The sequence below is a fragment of the Chiloscyllium punctatum genome, chromosome 13 (genome assembly GCF_047496795.1).
Source record: "Chiloscyllium punctatum isolate Juve2018m chromosome 13, sChiPun1.3, whole genome shotgun sequence".
Taxonomy (NCBI): domain Eukaryota; kingdom Metazoa; phylum Chordata; class Chondrichthyes; order Orectolobiformes; family Hemiscylliidae; genus Chiloscyllium; species Chiloscyllium punctatum.
In genome coordinates this window covers 110,987,337-111,003,397 of record NC_092751.1, presented here as the reverse complement: position 1 = coordinate 111,003,397, position 16,061 = coordinate 110,987,337, and positions in this window count along the sequence as shown.

Sequence of the window (16,061 nt, the reverse complement as noted above, 5' to 3'; positions counted from 1 at the left end):
TGGGCGAGAAACAGAGGGGCTGAAACAGAGGGCGAGAAACAGAGGGGCTGAAACAGAGGGCGAGAAACAGAGGGGCTTAAACAGAGGGGCTGAAACAGAGGGGCTGAAACAGAGGGCGAGAAACAGAGGGGCTGAAACAGAGGGCGAGAAACAGAGGGCGAGAAACAGAGGGGCTAAAACACAGGGCCTGAAACAGAGGGCGAGAAACAGAGGGGCTGAAACAGAGGGCGAGAAACCGAGGGGCTGAAACAGAGGGCGAGAAACAAAGGGGCTGAAACACAGGGGCTGAAACAGAGGGGCTGAAACAGAGCAGCTGAATCAGAGGGGCTGATTCAGAGGAGCTGAAACAGAGGGGCTGAATCAGAGGGGCTGAAACAGAGGGCGAGAAACAGAGGGGCTGAAACAGAGGGCGAGAAACAGAGGGGCAGAAACAGAGGGCGAGAAACAGCGTGGCTGAAACAGAGGGGCTGAAACAGAGAGCGCGAAACAGAGGGGCTGAAACAGAGGGCGAGAAACAGAGGGGCTGAAACAGAGGGGCTGAAACAGAGGGGCTAACTCAGAGCGACAGAAACAGAGGGCGAGAAACAGAGGGGCTGAAACAGCGGGCGAGAAACAGAGGGGCTGAAACAGAGGGGCTGAAACTGAGGGGCTGAAACAGAGGGCGAGAAACAGAGGGGCTGAAACAGAGGGGCTGAAACAGAGGGGCTGAATCAGAGGGGCTGAAACAGACGGGCTGAATCAGAGGGGCTGAAACAGAGGGCGAGAAACAGAGGGGCTGAAGCAGAGGGCGAGAAACAGAGGGGCAGAAACAGAGGGGCTGAAACAGAGGGGCTGAAACAGAGGGGCTGAAACAGAGGGCGAGAAACAGAGAGGCTGAAACGGTGGGCGAGAAACAGAGGGGCTGAAACAGAGGGCGAGAAACAGAGGGGCTGAAACAGAGGGCGAGAAACAGAGGGGCTTAAACAGAGGGGCTGAAACAGAGGGGCTGAAACAGAGGGCGAGAAACAGAGGGGCTGAAACAGAGGGCGAGAAACAGAGGGCGAGAAACAGAGGGGCTAAAACACAGGGCCTGAAACAGAGGGCGAGAAACAGAGGGGCTGAAACAGAGGGCGAGAAACCGAGGGGCTGAAACAGAGGGCGAGAAACAAAGGGGCTGAAACACAGGGGCTGAAACAGAGGGGCTGAAACAGAGCAGCTGAATCAGAGGGGCTGATTCAGAGGAGCTGAAACAGAGGGGCTGAATCAGAGGGGCTGAAACAGAGGGCGAGAAACAGAGGGGCTGAAACAGAGGGCGAGAAACAGAGGGGCAGAAACAGAGGGCGAGAAACAGCGTGGCTGAAACAGAGGGGCTGAAACAGAGAGCGCGAAACAGAGGGGCTGAAACAGAGGGCGAGAAACAGAGGGGCTGAAACAGAGGGGCTGAAACAGAGGGGCTAACTCAGAGCGACAGAAACAGAGGGCGAGAAACAGAGGGGCTGAAACAGCGGGCGAGAAACAGAGGGGCTGAAACAGAGGGGCTGAAACTGAGGGGCTGAAACAGAGGGCGAGAAACAGAGGGGCTGAAACAGAGGGCGAGAAACAGAGGGGCTGAAACAGAGGGGCTGAAACAGAAGGGCTGAACCAGAGGAGCTGAAACAGAGGGCGAGAAACAGAGGGGCTGAATCAGAGGGGCTGAATTAGAGGGGCTGAAATAGAGGGGCTGAAACAGAGGGCGAGAAACAGAGGGGCTGAAACAGAGGTGCTGAAACAGAGGGGCTGATACAGAGGGCGAGAAACAGAGGGGCTGAAACAGAGGGTGAGAAACAGAGGGGCTGAAACAGTGGGCGAGACGCAGAGTGGCTGAAACAGACGGGCTGAAACAGAGGGGCTGAAAAAGAGGGCGAAAAACAGAGGAGCTGAAACAGAGGCCGAGAAACAGAGGGGCTGAAACAGAGGGGCTGAATCAGAGGGGCTGAATGAGTGTGGCTGAATCAGAGGGGCTGAAACAGAGTGGCTGAAACAGAGGGGCTGAAACAGAGGGGCTGGAACAGAGGGGGAGAAACAGAGGGGCTGAATCAGAGGGGCTGAAACAGCGGGCGAGAAACAGAGGGGCTGAAACAAAGTCGAGAAACAGATGGGCGGAAATAGAGGGCAAGAAACAGAGGGGCTGAAACAGAGGGGCTGAAACAGACGGGCTGAATCAGAGGGGCTGATTCAGAGGGGCTGAAACAGAGGGGCTGAATCAGAGGGGCTGAAACAGAGGGCGAGAAACAGAGGGGATGAAACAGAGGGCGAGAAACAGAGGGGCTGAAACAGAGGGCGAGAAACAGGGTGGCTGAAACAGAGGGCCTGAAACAGAAGCACGAAATAGAGGGGCTGAAACAAAGGGCGAGAAACAGAGGGGCTGAAACAGAGTGGCTGAAACAGAGGGGCTAAATCAGAGGGGCAGAAACAGAGGGCGAGAAACAGAGGGGCTGAAACAGAAGTCGAGAAACAGAGGGGTTGAAACAGAGGGGCTGAAACAGATGGGCTGAAACAGAGGGGCTGAAACAGAGGGCGAGAAACCGAGGGGCTGAAACAGAGGGGCTGAAACAGAAGGACTGAAACAGAGGGGCTGAAACAGAGGGCGAGAAACAGAGGGGCTGAAACAGAGGCGCTGAAACAGAGGGTCTAAAACAGAGGGGCTGAAACAGAGGGCGAGAAACAGAGGGGCTGAATCAGAGGGGCTGAATCAGAGGGGCTGAAACAAAGGGGCTGAAACAGAGGGCGAGAAACAAATGGACTGAAACAGCGGGCGAGAAAGAGAGGGCGAGAAACAGAGGGGCTGAAACAGAGGGCGAAAAACAGAGGGGCTGAAACAGATGGCGAGAAACAGATGGTGAGAAACAGAGCGCGAGAATCAGAGGGGATGACACAGAGGGGCTGAAACAGAGGGGCTGAAACAGAGGGGCTGAAACAGAGGGGCTGAAACAGAGGGGCTGGAACAGAGGGGGAGAAACAGAGGGGCTGAAACAGAGGGGCTGAATTAGAGGGGCTGAAACAGAGGGCGAGTAACAGAGGGGCTGAAACAGAGGGCGAGAAACAGAGGGGCAGAAACAGAGGGGCTGAAACAGAGGGGCTGAAACAGAGGGGCTGAAACAGAGGGCGAGAAACAGAGAGGCTGAAACGGTGGGCGAGAAACAGAGGGGCTGAAACAGAGGGCGAGAAACAGAGGGGCTGAAACAGAGGGCGAGAAACAGAGGGGCTGAAACAGAGGGGCTGAAACAGAGGGGCTGAAACAGAGGGCGAGAAACAGAGGGGCTGAAACAGAGGGCGAGAAACAGAGGGCGAGAAACAGAGGGGCTAAAACACAGGGCCTGAAACAGAGGGCGAGAAACAGAGGGGCTGAAACAGAGGGCGAGAAACCGAGGGGCTGAAACAGAGGGCGAGAAACAAAGGGGCTGAAACAGAGGGGCTGAAACAGAGGGGCTGAAACAGAGCAGCTGAATCAGAGGGGCTGATTCAGAGGGGCTGAAACAGAGGGGCTGAATCAGAGGGGCTGAAACAGAGGGTGAGAAACAGAGGGGCTGATACAGAGGGCGAGAAACAGAGGGGCAGAAACAGAGGGCGAGAAACAGCGTGGCTGAAACAGAGGGGCTGAAACAGAGAGCGCGAAACAGAGGGGCTGAAACAGAGGGCGAGAAACAGAGGGGCTGAAACAGAGGGGCTGAAACAGAGGGGCTAACTCAGAGGGACAGAAACAGAGGGCGAGAAACAGAGGGGCTGAAACAGAGGGCGAGAAACAGAGGTGCTGAAACAGAGGGGCTGAAACAGAGGGGCTGAAACAGAGGGCGAGAAACAGAGGGGCTGAAACAGAGGGCGAGAAACAGACGGCCTGAAACAGAGGGGCTGAAACAGAAGGGCTGAACCAGAGGGGCTGAAACAGAGGGCGAGAAACAGAGGGGCTGAATCAGAGGGTCTGAATTAGAGGGGCTGAAACAGAGGGGCTGAAACAGAGGGCGAGAAACAGAGGGGCTGAAACAGAGGGCGAGTAACAGAGGGCGAGAAACAGAGGGGCTGAAACAGAGGTGCTGAAACAGAGGGGCTGATACAGAGGGCGAGAAACAGAGGGGCTGAAACAGAGGCTGAAAAACAGAGGGGCTGAAACAGTGGGCGAGACGCAGAGTGGCTGAAACAGACGGGCTGAAACAGAGGGGCTGAAAAAGAGGGCGAAAAACAGAGGAGCTGAAACAGAGGCCGAGAAACAGAGGGGCTGAAACAGAGGGGCTGAATCAGAGGGGCTGAATGAGTGTGGCTGAATCAGAGGGGCTGAAACAGAGTGGCTGAAACGGAGGGGCTGAAACAGAGGGGCTGGAACAGAGGGGGAGAAACAGAGGGGCTGAAACAGAGGGGCTGAATCAGAGGGGCTGAAACAGAGGGCGAGAAACAGAGGGGCAGAAACAGAGGGCGAGAAACAGAGGGGCTGAAACAGAGGGGCTGAAACAGAGGGCGAAAAACAGAGGGGCTGAAACAGAGGGCTAGAAACAGAGGGTGATAAACAGAGGGCGAGAAACAGAGGGGATGAAACAGAGGGGCTGAAACAGAGGGGCTGAAACAGAGGGGCTGAATCAGAGGGGCTGAAACAGAGGGGCTGAATCAGAGGGGCTGAATCAGAAGGCGAGAAACAGAGGGGCTGAAACAGAGGGCGAGAAACAGAGGGGCTGAAACAGAGGGGCGGAAACAGAGGGCGAGAAACAGAGGGGCCGAAACAGAGGGGCTGAAACAGAGCGGCTGAAACAGAGAGGCGAGAAACAGAGGGGCTGAAACAGAGGGCGAGAAACAGAGGGGCTGAAACAGAGGGCGAGAAACAGAGGGGCTGAAACAGAGGGGCTGAAACAGAGGGGCTGAAACAGAGGGCGAGAAACAGAGGGGCTGAAACAGAGGGCGAGAAACAGTGGGGCTGAATCAGAGGGCGAGAAACAGAGGGGCTGAAACAGAGGGGCTGAAACAGAGGACGAGAAACAGAGGGGCTGAATCAGAGGGGCTGAATCAGAGGGGCTGAAACAGAGGGGCTGAAACAGAGGGCGAGAAACAAACGGGCTCAAACAGCGGGCGAGAAACAGAGGGCGGGAAACAGAGGGGCTGAAACAGAGTGGCTGAAACAGACGGTCTGAAACGGAGAGCCTGAAACAGGGGGCAAGAAACAGAGGGGCTGAAACAGAGGGCGAGAAACAGAGGGGCTGAAACAGAGGGGCTGAAACAGAGGGGCTGAATCAGAGGGGCTGAAACAGAGGGGCTGAATCAGAGGGGCTGAAACAGAGGGCGAGAAACAGAGGGGCTGAAGCAGAGGGCGAGAAACAGAGGGGCAGAAACAGAGGGGCTGAAACAGAGGGGCTGAAACAGAGGGCGAGAAACAGAGAGGCTGAAACGGTGGGCGAGAAACAGAGGGGCTGAAACAGAGGGCGAGAAACAGAGGGGCTGAAACAGAGGGCGAGAAACAGAGGGGCTTAAACAGAGGGGCTGAAACAGAGGGGCTGAAACAGAGGGCGAGAAACAGAGGGGCTGAAACAGAGGGCGAGAAACAGAGGGCGAGAAACAGAGGGGCTAAAACACAGGGCCTGAAACAGAGGGCGAGAAACAGAGGGGCTGAAACAGAGGGCGAGAAACCGAGGGGCTGAAACAGAGGGCGAGAAACAAAGGGGCTGAAACACAGGGGCTGAAACAGAGGGGCTGAAACAGAGCAGCTGAATCAGAGGGGCTGATTCAGAGGGGCTGAAACAGAGGGGCTGAATCAGAGGGGCTGAAACAGAGGGCGAGAAACAGAGGGGCTGAAACAGAGGGCGAGAAACAGAGGGGCAGAAACAGAGGGCGAGAAACAGCGTGGCTGAAACAGAGGGGCTGAAACAGAGAGCGCGAAACAGAGGGGCTGAAACAGAGGGCGAGAAACAGAGGGGCTGAAACAGAGGGGCTGAAACAGAGGGGCTAACTCAGAGGGACAGAAACAGAGGGCGAGAAACAGAGGGGCTGAAACAGCGGGCGAGAAACAGAGGGGCTGAAACAGAGGGGCTGAAACTGAGGGGCTGAAACAGAGGGCGAGAAACAGAGGGGCTGAAACAGAGGGCGAGAAACAGAGGGGCTGAAACAGAGGGGCTGAAACAGAAGGGCTGAACCAGAGGGGCTGAAACAGAGGGCGAGAAACAGAGGGGCTGAATCAGAGGGGCTGAATTAGAGGGGCTGAAACAGAGGGGCTGAAACAGAGGGCGAGAAACAGAGGGGCTGAAACAGAGGGCGAGTAACAGAGGGCGAGAAACAGAGGGGCTGAAACAGAGGTGCTGAAACAGAGGGGCTGATACAGAGGGCGAGAAACAGAGGGGCTGAAACAGAGGGTGAGAAACAGAGGGGCTGAAACAGTGGGCGAGACGCAGAGTGGCTGAAACAGACGGGCTGAAACAGAGGGGCTGAAAAAGAGGGCGAAAAACAGAGGAGCTGAAACAGAGGCCGAGAAACAGAGGGGCTGAAACAGAGGGGCTGAATCAGAGGGGCTGAATGAGTGTGGCTGAATCAGAAGGGCTGAAACAGATTGGCTGAAACAGAGGGGCTGAAACAGAGGGGCTGGAACAGAGGGGGAGAAACAGAGGGGCTGAAACAGAGGGGCTGAATCAGAGGGGCTGAAACAGAGGGCGAGAAACAGAGGGGCAGAAACAGAGGGCGAGAAACAGAGGGGCTGAAACAGAGGGGCTGAAACAGAGGGCGAAAAACCGAGGGGCTGAAACAGAGGGCTAGAAACAGAGGGTGATAAACAGAGGGCGAGAAACAGAGGGGATGAAACAGAGGGGCTGAAACAGAGGGGCTGAAACAGAGGGGCTGAATCAGAGGGGCTGAAACAGAGGGGCTGAATCAGAGGGGCTGAATCAGAAGGCGAGAAACAGAGGGGCTGAAACAGAGGGCGAGAAACAGAGGGGCTAAAACAGAGGGGCTGAAACAGAGGGCGAGAAACAGAGGGGCCGAAACAGAGGGGCTGAAACAGAGGGGCTGAATCAGAGGGGCTGAAACAGAGGGGCTGAATCAGAGGGGCTGAAACAGAGGGCGAGAAACAGAGGGGCTGAAGCAGAGGGCGAGAAACAGAGGGGCAGAAACAGAGGGGCTGAAACAGAGGGGCTGAAACAGAGGGCGAGAAACAGAGAGGCTGAAACGGTGGGCGAGAAACAGAGGGGCTGAAACAGAGGGCGAGAAACAGAGGGGCTGAAACAGAGGGCGAGAAACAGAGGGGCTTAAACAGAGGGGCTGAAACAGAGGGGCTGAAACAGAGGGCGAGAAACAGAGGGGCTGAAACAGAGGGCGAGAAACAGAGGGCGAGAAACAGAGGGGCTAAAACACAGGGCCTGAAACAGAGGGCGAGAAACAGAGGGGCTGAAACAGAGGGCGAGAAACCGAGGGGCTGAAACAGAGGGCGAGAAACAAAGGGGCTGAAACACAGGGGCTGAAACAGAGGGGCTGAAACAGAGCAGCTGAATCAGAGGGGCTGATTCAGAGGGGCTGAAACAGAGGGGCTGAATCAGAGGGGCTGAAACAGAGGGCGAGAAACAGAGGGGCTGAAACAGAGGGCGAGAAACAGAGGGGCAGAAACAGAGGGCGAGAAACAGCGTGGCTGAAACAGAGGGGCTGAAACAGAGAGCGCGAAACAGAGGGGCTGAAACAGAGGGCGAGAAACAGAGGGGCTGAAACAGAGGGGCTGAAACAGAGGGGCTAACTCAGAGGGACAGAAACAGAGGGCGAGAAACAGAGGGGCTGAAACAGCGGGCGAGAAACAGAGGGGCTGAAACAGAGGGGCTGAAACTGAGGGGCTGAAACAGAGGGCGAGAAACAGAGGGGCTGAAACAGAGGGCGAGAAACAGAGGGGCTGAAACAGAGGGGCTGAAACAGAAGGGCTGAACCAGAGGGGCTGAAACAGAGGGCGAGAAACAGAGGGGCTGAATCAGAGGGGCTGAATTAGAGGGGCTGAAACAGAGGGGCTGAAACAGAGGGCGAGAAACAGAGGGGCTGAAACAGAGGGCGAGTAACAGAGGGCGAGAAACAGAGGGGCTGAAACAGAGGTGCTGAAACAGAGGGGCTGATACAGAGGGCGAGAAACAGAGGGGCTGAAACAGAGGGTGAGAAACAGAGGGGCTGAAACAGTGGGCGAGACGCAGAGTGGCTGAAACAGACGGGCTGAAACAGAGGGGCTGAAAAAGAGGGCGAAAAACAGAGGAGCTGAAACAGAGGCCGAGAAACAGAGGGGCTGAAACAGAGGGGCTGAATCAGAGGGGCTGAATGAGTGTGGCTGAATCAGAAGGGCTGAAACAGATTGGCTGAAACAGAGGGGCTGAAACAGAGGGGCTGGAACAGAGGGGGAGAAACAGAGGGGCTGAAACAGAGGGGCTGAATCAGAGGGGCTGAAACAGAGGGCGAGAAACAGAGGGGCAGAAACAGAGGGCGAGAAACAGAGGGGCTGAAACAGAGGGGCTGAAACAGAGGGCGAAAAACCGAGGGGCTGAAACAGAGGGCTAGAAACAGAGGGTGATAAACAGAGGGCGAGAAACAGAGGGGATGAAACAGAGGGGCTGAAACAGAGGGGCTGAAACAGAGGGGCTGAATCAGAGGGGCTGAAACAGAGGGGCTGAATCAGAGGGGCTGAATCAGAAGGCGAGAAACAGAGGGGCTGAAACAGAGGGCGAGAAACAGAGGGGCTAAAACAGAGGGGCTGAAACAGAGGGCGAGAAACAGAGGGGCCGAAACAGAGGGGCTGAAACAGAGCGGCTGAAACAGAGAGGCGAGAAACAGAGGGGCTGAAACAGAGGGCGAGAAACAGAGGGGCTGAAACAGAGGGCGAGAAACAGAGGGGCTGAAACAGAGGGGCTGAAACAGAGGGGCTGAAACAGAGGGCGAGAAACAGAGGGGCTGAAACAGAGGGGCTGAAACAGAGGGCGAGAAACAGAGGGGCTGACACAGAGGGCGAGAAACAGAGGGCGAGAAACAGAGGGACTGAAACAGAGGGGCTGAAGCACAGGGGCTGAAACAGAGGGCGAGAAACAGAGAAGCTGAAACAGAGGGGCTGAAACAGAGGGGCTGAAACAAAGGGGCTGAAACAGAGGGCGAGAAACAAATGGACTGAAACAGCGGGCGAGAAAGAGAGGGCGAGAAACAGAGGGGCTGAAACAGAGGGCGAAAAACAGAGGGGCTGAAACAGATGGCGAGAAACAGATGGTGAGAAACAGAGCGCGAGAATCAGAGGGGATGACACAGAGGGGCTGAAACAGAGGGGCTGAAACAGAGGGGCTGAAACAGAGGGGCTGAAACAGAGGGGCTGGAACAGAGGGGGAGAAACAGAGGGGCTGAAACAGAGGGGCTGAATCAGAGGGGCTGAAACAGAGGGCGAGAAACAGAGGGGCTGAAACAGAGGGCGAGAAACAGAGGGGCAGAAACAGAGGGGCTGAAACAGAGGGGCTGAAACAGAGGGGCTGAAACAGAGGGCGAGAAACAGAGAGTCTGAAACGGTGGGCGAGAAACAGAGGGGCTGAAACAGAGGGCGAGAAACAGAGGGGCTGAAACAGAGGGCGAGAAACAGAGGGGCTGAAACAGAGGGGCTGAAACAGAGGGGCTGAAACAGAGGGCGAGAAACAGATGGGTTGAAACAGAGGGCGAGAAACAGAGGGCGAGAAACAGAGGGGCTAAAACACAGGGCCTGAAACAGAGGGCGAGAAACAGAGGGGCTGAAACAGAGGGTGAGAAACCGAGGGGCTGAAACAGAGGGCGAGAAACAAAGGGGCTGAAACAGAGGGGCTGAAACAGAGGGGCTGAAACAGAGCAGCTGAATCAGAGGGGCTGATTCAGAGGGGCTGAAACAGAGGGGCTTAATCAGAGGGGCTGAAACAGAGGGTGAGAAACAGAGGGGCTGAAACAGAGGGCGAGAAACAGAGGGGCAGAAACAGAGGGCGAGAAACAGCGTGGCTGAAACAGAGGGGCTGAAACAGAGAGCGCGAAACAGAGGGGCTGAAACAGAGGGCGAGAAACAGAGGGGCTGAAACAGAGGGGCTGAAACAGAGGGGCTAACTCAGAGGGACAGAAACAGAGGGCGAGAAACAGAGGGGCTGAAACAGAGGGCGAGAAACAGAGGGGCTGAAACAGAGGGGCTGAAACAGAGGGGCTGAAACAGAGGGCGAGAAACAGAGGGGCTGAAACAGAGGGCGAGAAACAGACGGCCTGAAACAGAGGGGCTGAAACAGAAGGGCTGAACCAGAGGGGCTGAAACAGAGGGCGAGAAACAGAGGGGCTGAATCAGAGGGTCTGAATTAGAGGGGCTGAAACAGAGGGGCTGAAACAGAGGGCGAGAAACAGAGGGGCTGAAACAGAGGGCGAGTAACAGAGGGCGAGAAACAGAGGGGCTGAAACAGAGGTGCTGAAACAGAGGGGCTGATACAGAGGGCGAGAAACAGAGGGGCTGAAACAGAGGCTGAGAAACAGAGGGGCTGAAACAGTGGGTGAGACGCAGAGTGGCTGAAACAGACGGGCTGAAACAGAGGGGCTGAAAAAGAGGGCGAAAAACAGAGGAGCTGAAACAGAGGCCGAGAAACAGAGGGGCTGAAACAGAGGGGCTGAATCAGAGGGGCTGAATGAGTGTGGCTGAATCAGAGGGGCTGAAACAGAGTGGCTGAAACAGAGGGGCTGAAACAGAGGGGCTGGAACAGAGGGGGAGAAACAGAGGGGCTGAAACAGAGGGGCTGAATCAGAGGGGCTGAAACAGAGGGCGAGAAACAGAGGGGCAGAAACAGAGGGCGAGAAACAGAGGGGCTGAAACAGAGGGGCTGAAACAGAGGGCGAAAAACCGAGGGGCTGAAACAGAGGGCTAGAAACAGAGGGTGATAAACAGAGGGCGAGAAACAGAGGGGATGAAACAGAGGGGCTGAAACAGAGGGGCTGAAACAGAGGGGCTGAATCAGAGGGGCTGAAACAGAGGGGCTGAATCAGAGGGGCTGAATCAGAAGGCGAGAAACAGGGGCTGAAACAGAGGGCGAGAAACAGAGGGGCTGAAACAGAGGGGCGGAAACAGAGGGCGAGAAACAGAGGGGCCGAAACAGAGGGGCTGAAACAGAGCGGCTGAAACAGAGAGGCGAGAAACAGAGGGGCTGAAACAGAGGGCGAGAAACAGAGGGGCTGAAACAGAGGGCGAGAAACAGAGGGGCTGAAACAGAGGGGCTGAAACAGAGGGGCTGAAACAGAGGGCGAGAAACAGAGGGGCTGAAACAGAGGGCGAGAAACAGTGGGGCTGAATCAGAGGGCGAGAAACAGAGGGGCTGAAACAGAGGGGCTGAAACAGAGGACGAGAAACAGAGGGGCTGAATCAGAGGGGCTGAATCAGAGGGGCTGAAACAGAGGGGCTGAAACAGAGGGCGAGAAACAAACGGGCTCAAACAGCGGGCGAGAAACAGAGGGCGGGAAACAGAGGGGCTGAAACAGAGTGGCTGAAACAGACGGTCTGAAACAGAGAGCCTGAAACAGGGGGCAAGAAACAGAGGGGCTGAAACAGAGGGCGAGAAACAGAGGGGCTGAAACAGAGGGGCTGAAACAGAGGGGCTGAATCAGAGGGGCTGAAACAGACGGGCTGAATCAGAGGGGCTGAAACAGAGGGCGAGAAACAGAGGGGCTGAAGCAGAGGGCGAGAAACAGAGGGGCAGAAACAGAGGGGCTGAAACAGAGGGGCTGAAACAGAGGGGCTGAAACAGAGGGCGAGAAACAGAGAGGCTGAAACGGTGGGCGAGAAACAGAGGGGCTGAAACAGAGGGCGAGAAACAGAGGGGCTGAAACAGAGGGCGAGAAACAGAGGGGCTTAAACAGAGGGGCTGAAACAGAGGGGCTGAAACAGAGGGCGAGAAACAGAGGGGCTGAAACAGAGGGCGAGAAACAGAGGGCGAGAAACAGAGGGGCTAAAACACAGGGCCTGAAACAGAGGGCGAGAAACAGAGGGGCTGAAACAGAGGGCGAGAAACCGAGGGGCTGAAACAGAGGGCGAGAAACAAAGGGGCTGAAACACAGGGGCTGAAACAGAGGGGCTGAAACAGAGCAGCTGAATCAGAGGGGCTGATTCAGAGGAGCTGAAACAGAGGGGCTGAATCAGAGGGGCTGAAACAGAGGGCGAGAAACAGAGGGGCTGAAACAGAGGGCGAGAAACAGAGGGGCAGAAACAGAGGGCGAGAAACAGCGTGGCTGAAACAGAGGGGCTGAAACAGAGAGCGCGAAACAGAGGGGCTGAAACAGAGGGCGAGAAACAGAGGGGCTGAAACAGAGGGGCTGAAACAGAGGGGCTAACTCAGAGCGACAGAAACAGAGGGCGAGAAACAGAGGGGCTGAAACAGCGGGCGAGAAACAGAGGGGCTGAAACAGAGGGGCTGAAACTGAGGGGCTGAAACAGAGGGCGAGAAACAGAGGGGCTGAAACAGAGGGGCTGAAACAGAGGGGCTGAATCAGAGGGGCTGAAACAGACGGGCTGAATCAGAGGGGCTGAAACAGAGGGCGAGAAACAGAGGGGCTGAAGCAGAGGGCGAGAAACAGAGGGGCAGAAACAGAGGGGCTGAAACAGAGGGGCTGAAACAGAGGGGCTGAAACAGAGGGCGAGAAACAGAGAGGCTGAAACGGTGGGCGAGAAACAGAGGGGCTGAAACAGAGGGCGAGAAACAGAGGGGCTGAAACAGAGGGCGAGAAACAGAGGGGCTTAAACAGAGGGGCTGAAACAGAGGGGCTGAAACAGAGGGCGAGAAACAGAGGGGCTGAAACAGAGGGCGAGAAACAGAGGGCGAGAAACAGAGGGGCTAAAACACAGGGCCTGAAACAGAGGGCGAGAAACAGAGGGGCTGAAACAGAGGGCGAGAAACCGAGGGGCTGAAACAGAGGGCGAGAAACAAAGGGGCTGAAACACAGGGGCTGAAACAGAGGGGCTGAAACAGAGCAGCTGAATCAGAGGGGCTGATTCAGAGGAGCTGAAACAGAGGGGCTGAATCAGAGGGGCTGAAACAGAGGGCGAGAAACAGAGGGGCTGAAACAGAGGGCGAGAAACAGAGGGGCAGAAACAGAGGGCGAGAAACAGCGTGGCTGAAACAGAGGGGCTGAAACCGAGAGCGCGAAACAGAGGGGCTGAAACAGAGGGCGAGAAACAGAGGGGCTGAAACAGAGGGGCTGAAACAGAGGGGCTAACTCAGAGCGACAGAAACAGAGGGCGAGAAACAGAGGGGCTGAAACAGCGGGCGAGAAACAGAGGGGCTGAAACAGAGGGGCTGAAACTGAGGGGCTGAAACAGAGGGCGAGAAACAGAGGGGCTGAAACAGAGGGCGAGAAACAGAGGGGCTGAAACAGAGGGGCTGAAACAGAAGGGCTGAACCAGAGGAGCTGAAACAGAGGGCGAGAAACAGAGGGGCTGAATCAGAGGGGCTGAATTAGAGGGGCTGAAATAGAGGGGCTGAAACAGAGGGCGAGAAACAGAGGGGCTGAAACAGAGGGCGAGTAACAGAGGGCGAGAAACAGAGGGGCTGAAACAGAGGTGCTGAAACAGAGGGGCTGATACAGAGGGCGAGAAACAGAGGGGCTGAAACAGAGGGTGAGAAACAGAGGGGCTGAAACAGTGGGCGAGACGCAGAGTGGCTGAAACAGACGGGCTGAAACAGAGGGGCTGAAAAAGAGGGCGAAAAACAGAGGAGCTGAAACAGAGGCCGAGAAACAGAGGGGCTGAAACAGAGGGGCTGAATCAGAGGGGCTGAATGAGTGTGGCTGAATCAGAGGGGCTGAAACAGAGTGGCTGAAACAGAGGGGCTGAAACAGAGGGGCTGGAACAGAGGGGGAGAAACAGAGGGGCTGAAACAGAGGGGCTGAATCAGAGGGGCTGAAACAGAGGGCGAGAAACAGAGGGGCAGAAACAGAGGGCGAGAAACAGAGGGGCTGAAACAGAGGGGCTGAAACAGAGGGCGAAAAACCGAGGGGCTGAAACAGAGGGCTAGAAACAGAGGGTGATAAACAGAGGGCGAGAAACAGAGGGGATGAAACAGAGGGGCTGAAACAGAGGGGCTGAACCAGAGGGGCTGAATCAGAAGGCGAGAAACAGAGGGGCTGAAACAGAGGGCGAGAAACAGAGGGGCTGAAACAGAGGGGCTGAAACAGAGGGCGAGAAACAGAGGGGCCGAAACAGAGGGGCTGAAACAGAGCGGCTGAAACAGAGAGGCGAGAAACAGAGGGGCAGAAACAGAGGGCGAGAAACAGAGGGGCTGAAACAGAGGGCGAGAAACAGAGGGGCTGAAACAGAGGGCGAGAAACAGAGGGGCTGAAACAGAGGGGCTGAAACAGAGGGGCTGAAACAGTGGGCGAGAAACAGAGGGGCTGAAACAGAGGGCGAGAAACAGTGGGGCTGAATCAGAGGGGCTGAAGCACAGGGGCTGAATCAGAGGGCGAGAAACAGAGAAGCTGAAACAGAGGGCGAGAAACAGAGGGGCTGAAACAGAGGGGCTGAAACAGAGGGGCTGAAACAGAGGGCGAGAAATAGAGGGGCTGAAACAGAGGGGCTGAAACAGAGGGCGAGATACAGAGGGGCTGAAACAGAGGGGCTGAAACAGGGGGCGTGAAACAGAGGGGCTGAAACAGAGGGCGAGAAACAGAGGGGCTGAATCAGAGGGGCTGAATCAGAGGGGCTGAAACAGAGGGCGAGAAACAGAGGGGCTGAAGCAGAGGGCGAGAAACAGAGAAGCTGAAGCAGAGGGCGAGAAACAGAGGGGCTGAAACAGAGGGCGAGAAACAGAGGGGCTGAAACAGAGGGACTGAAACAGAGGGGCTGAAACAGAGGGCGAGAAATAGAGGGGCTGAAACAGAGGGGCAGAAACAGAGGGGCTGAAACAGAGGGCGAGAAACAGAGGGGCTGAAACAGAGGGGCTGAAACAGAGGGCGTGAAACAGAGGGGCTGAAACAGAGGGCGAGAAACAGAGGGGCTGAATCAGAGGGGCTGAAACAGCGGGCGAGAAACAGAGGGGCTGAAACAAAGTCGAGAAACAGATGGGCGGAAACAGAGGGCGAGAAACAGAGGGGCTGAATCAGAGGGGCTGAATTAGAGGGGCTGAAATAGAGGGGCTGAAACAGAGGGCGAGAAACAGAGGGGCTGAAACAGAGGGCGAGTAACAGAGGGCGAGAAACAGAGGGGCTGAAACAGAGGTGCTGAAACAGAGGGGCTGATACAGAGGGCGAGAAACAGAGGGGCTGAAACAGAGGCTGAGAAACAGAGGGGCTGAAACAGTGGGGGAGACGCAGAGTGGCTGAAACAGACGGGCTGAAACAGAGGGGCTGAAAAAGAGGGCGAAAAACAGAGGAGCTGAAACAGAGGCCGAGAAACAGAGGGGCTGAAACAGAGGGGCTGAATCAGAGGGGCTGAATGAGTGTGGCTGAATCAGAGGGGCTGAAACAGAGTGGCTGAAACAGAGGGGCTGAAACAGAGGGGCTTGAACAGAGGGGGAGAAACAGAGGGGCTGAAACAGAGGGGCTGAATCAGAGGGGCTGAAACAGAGGGCGAGAAACAGAGGGGCAGAAACAGAGGGCGAGAAACAGAGGGGCTGAAACAGAGGGGCTGAAACAGAGGGCGAAAAACCGAGGGGCTGAAACAGAGGGTGATAAACAGAGGGCGAGAAACAGAGGGGATGAAACAGAGGGGCTGAAACAGAGGGGCTGAAACAGAGGGGCTGAATCAGAGGGGCTGAAACAGAGGGGCTGAATCAGAGGGGCTGAATCAGAAGGCGAGAAACAGAGGGGCTGAAACAGAGGGCGAGAAACAGAGGGGCTGAAACAGAGGGGCTGAAACAGAGGGCGAGAAACAGAGGGGCCGAAACAGAGGGGCTGAAACAGAGCGGCTGAAACAGAGAGGCGAGAAACAGAGGGGCTGAAACAGAGGGCGAGAAACAGAGGGGCTGAAACAGAGGGCGAGAAACAGAGGGGCTGAAACAGAGGGGCTGAAACAGAGGGGCTGAAACAGAGGGCGAGAAACAGAGGGGCTGAAACAGAGGGCGAGAAACAGTGGGGCTGAATCAGAGGGCTAGAAACAGAGG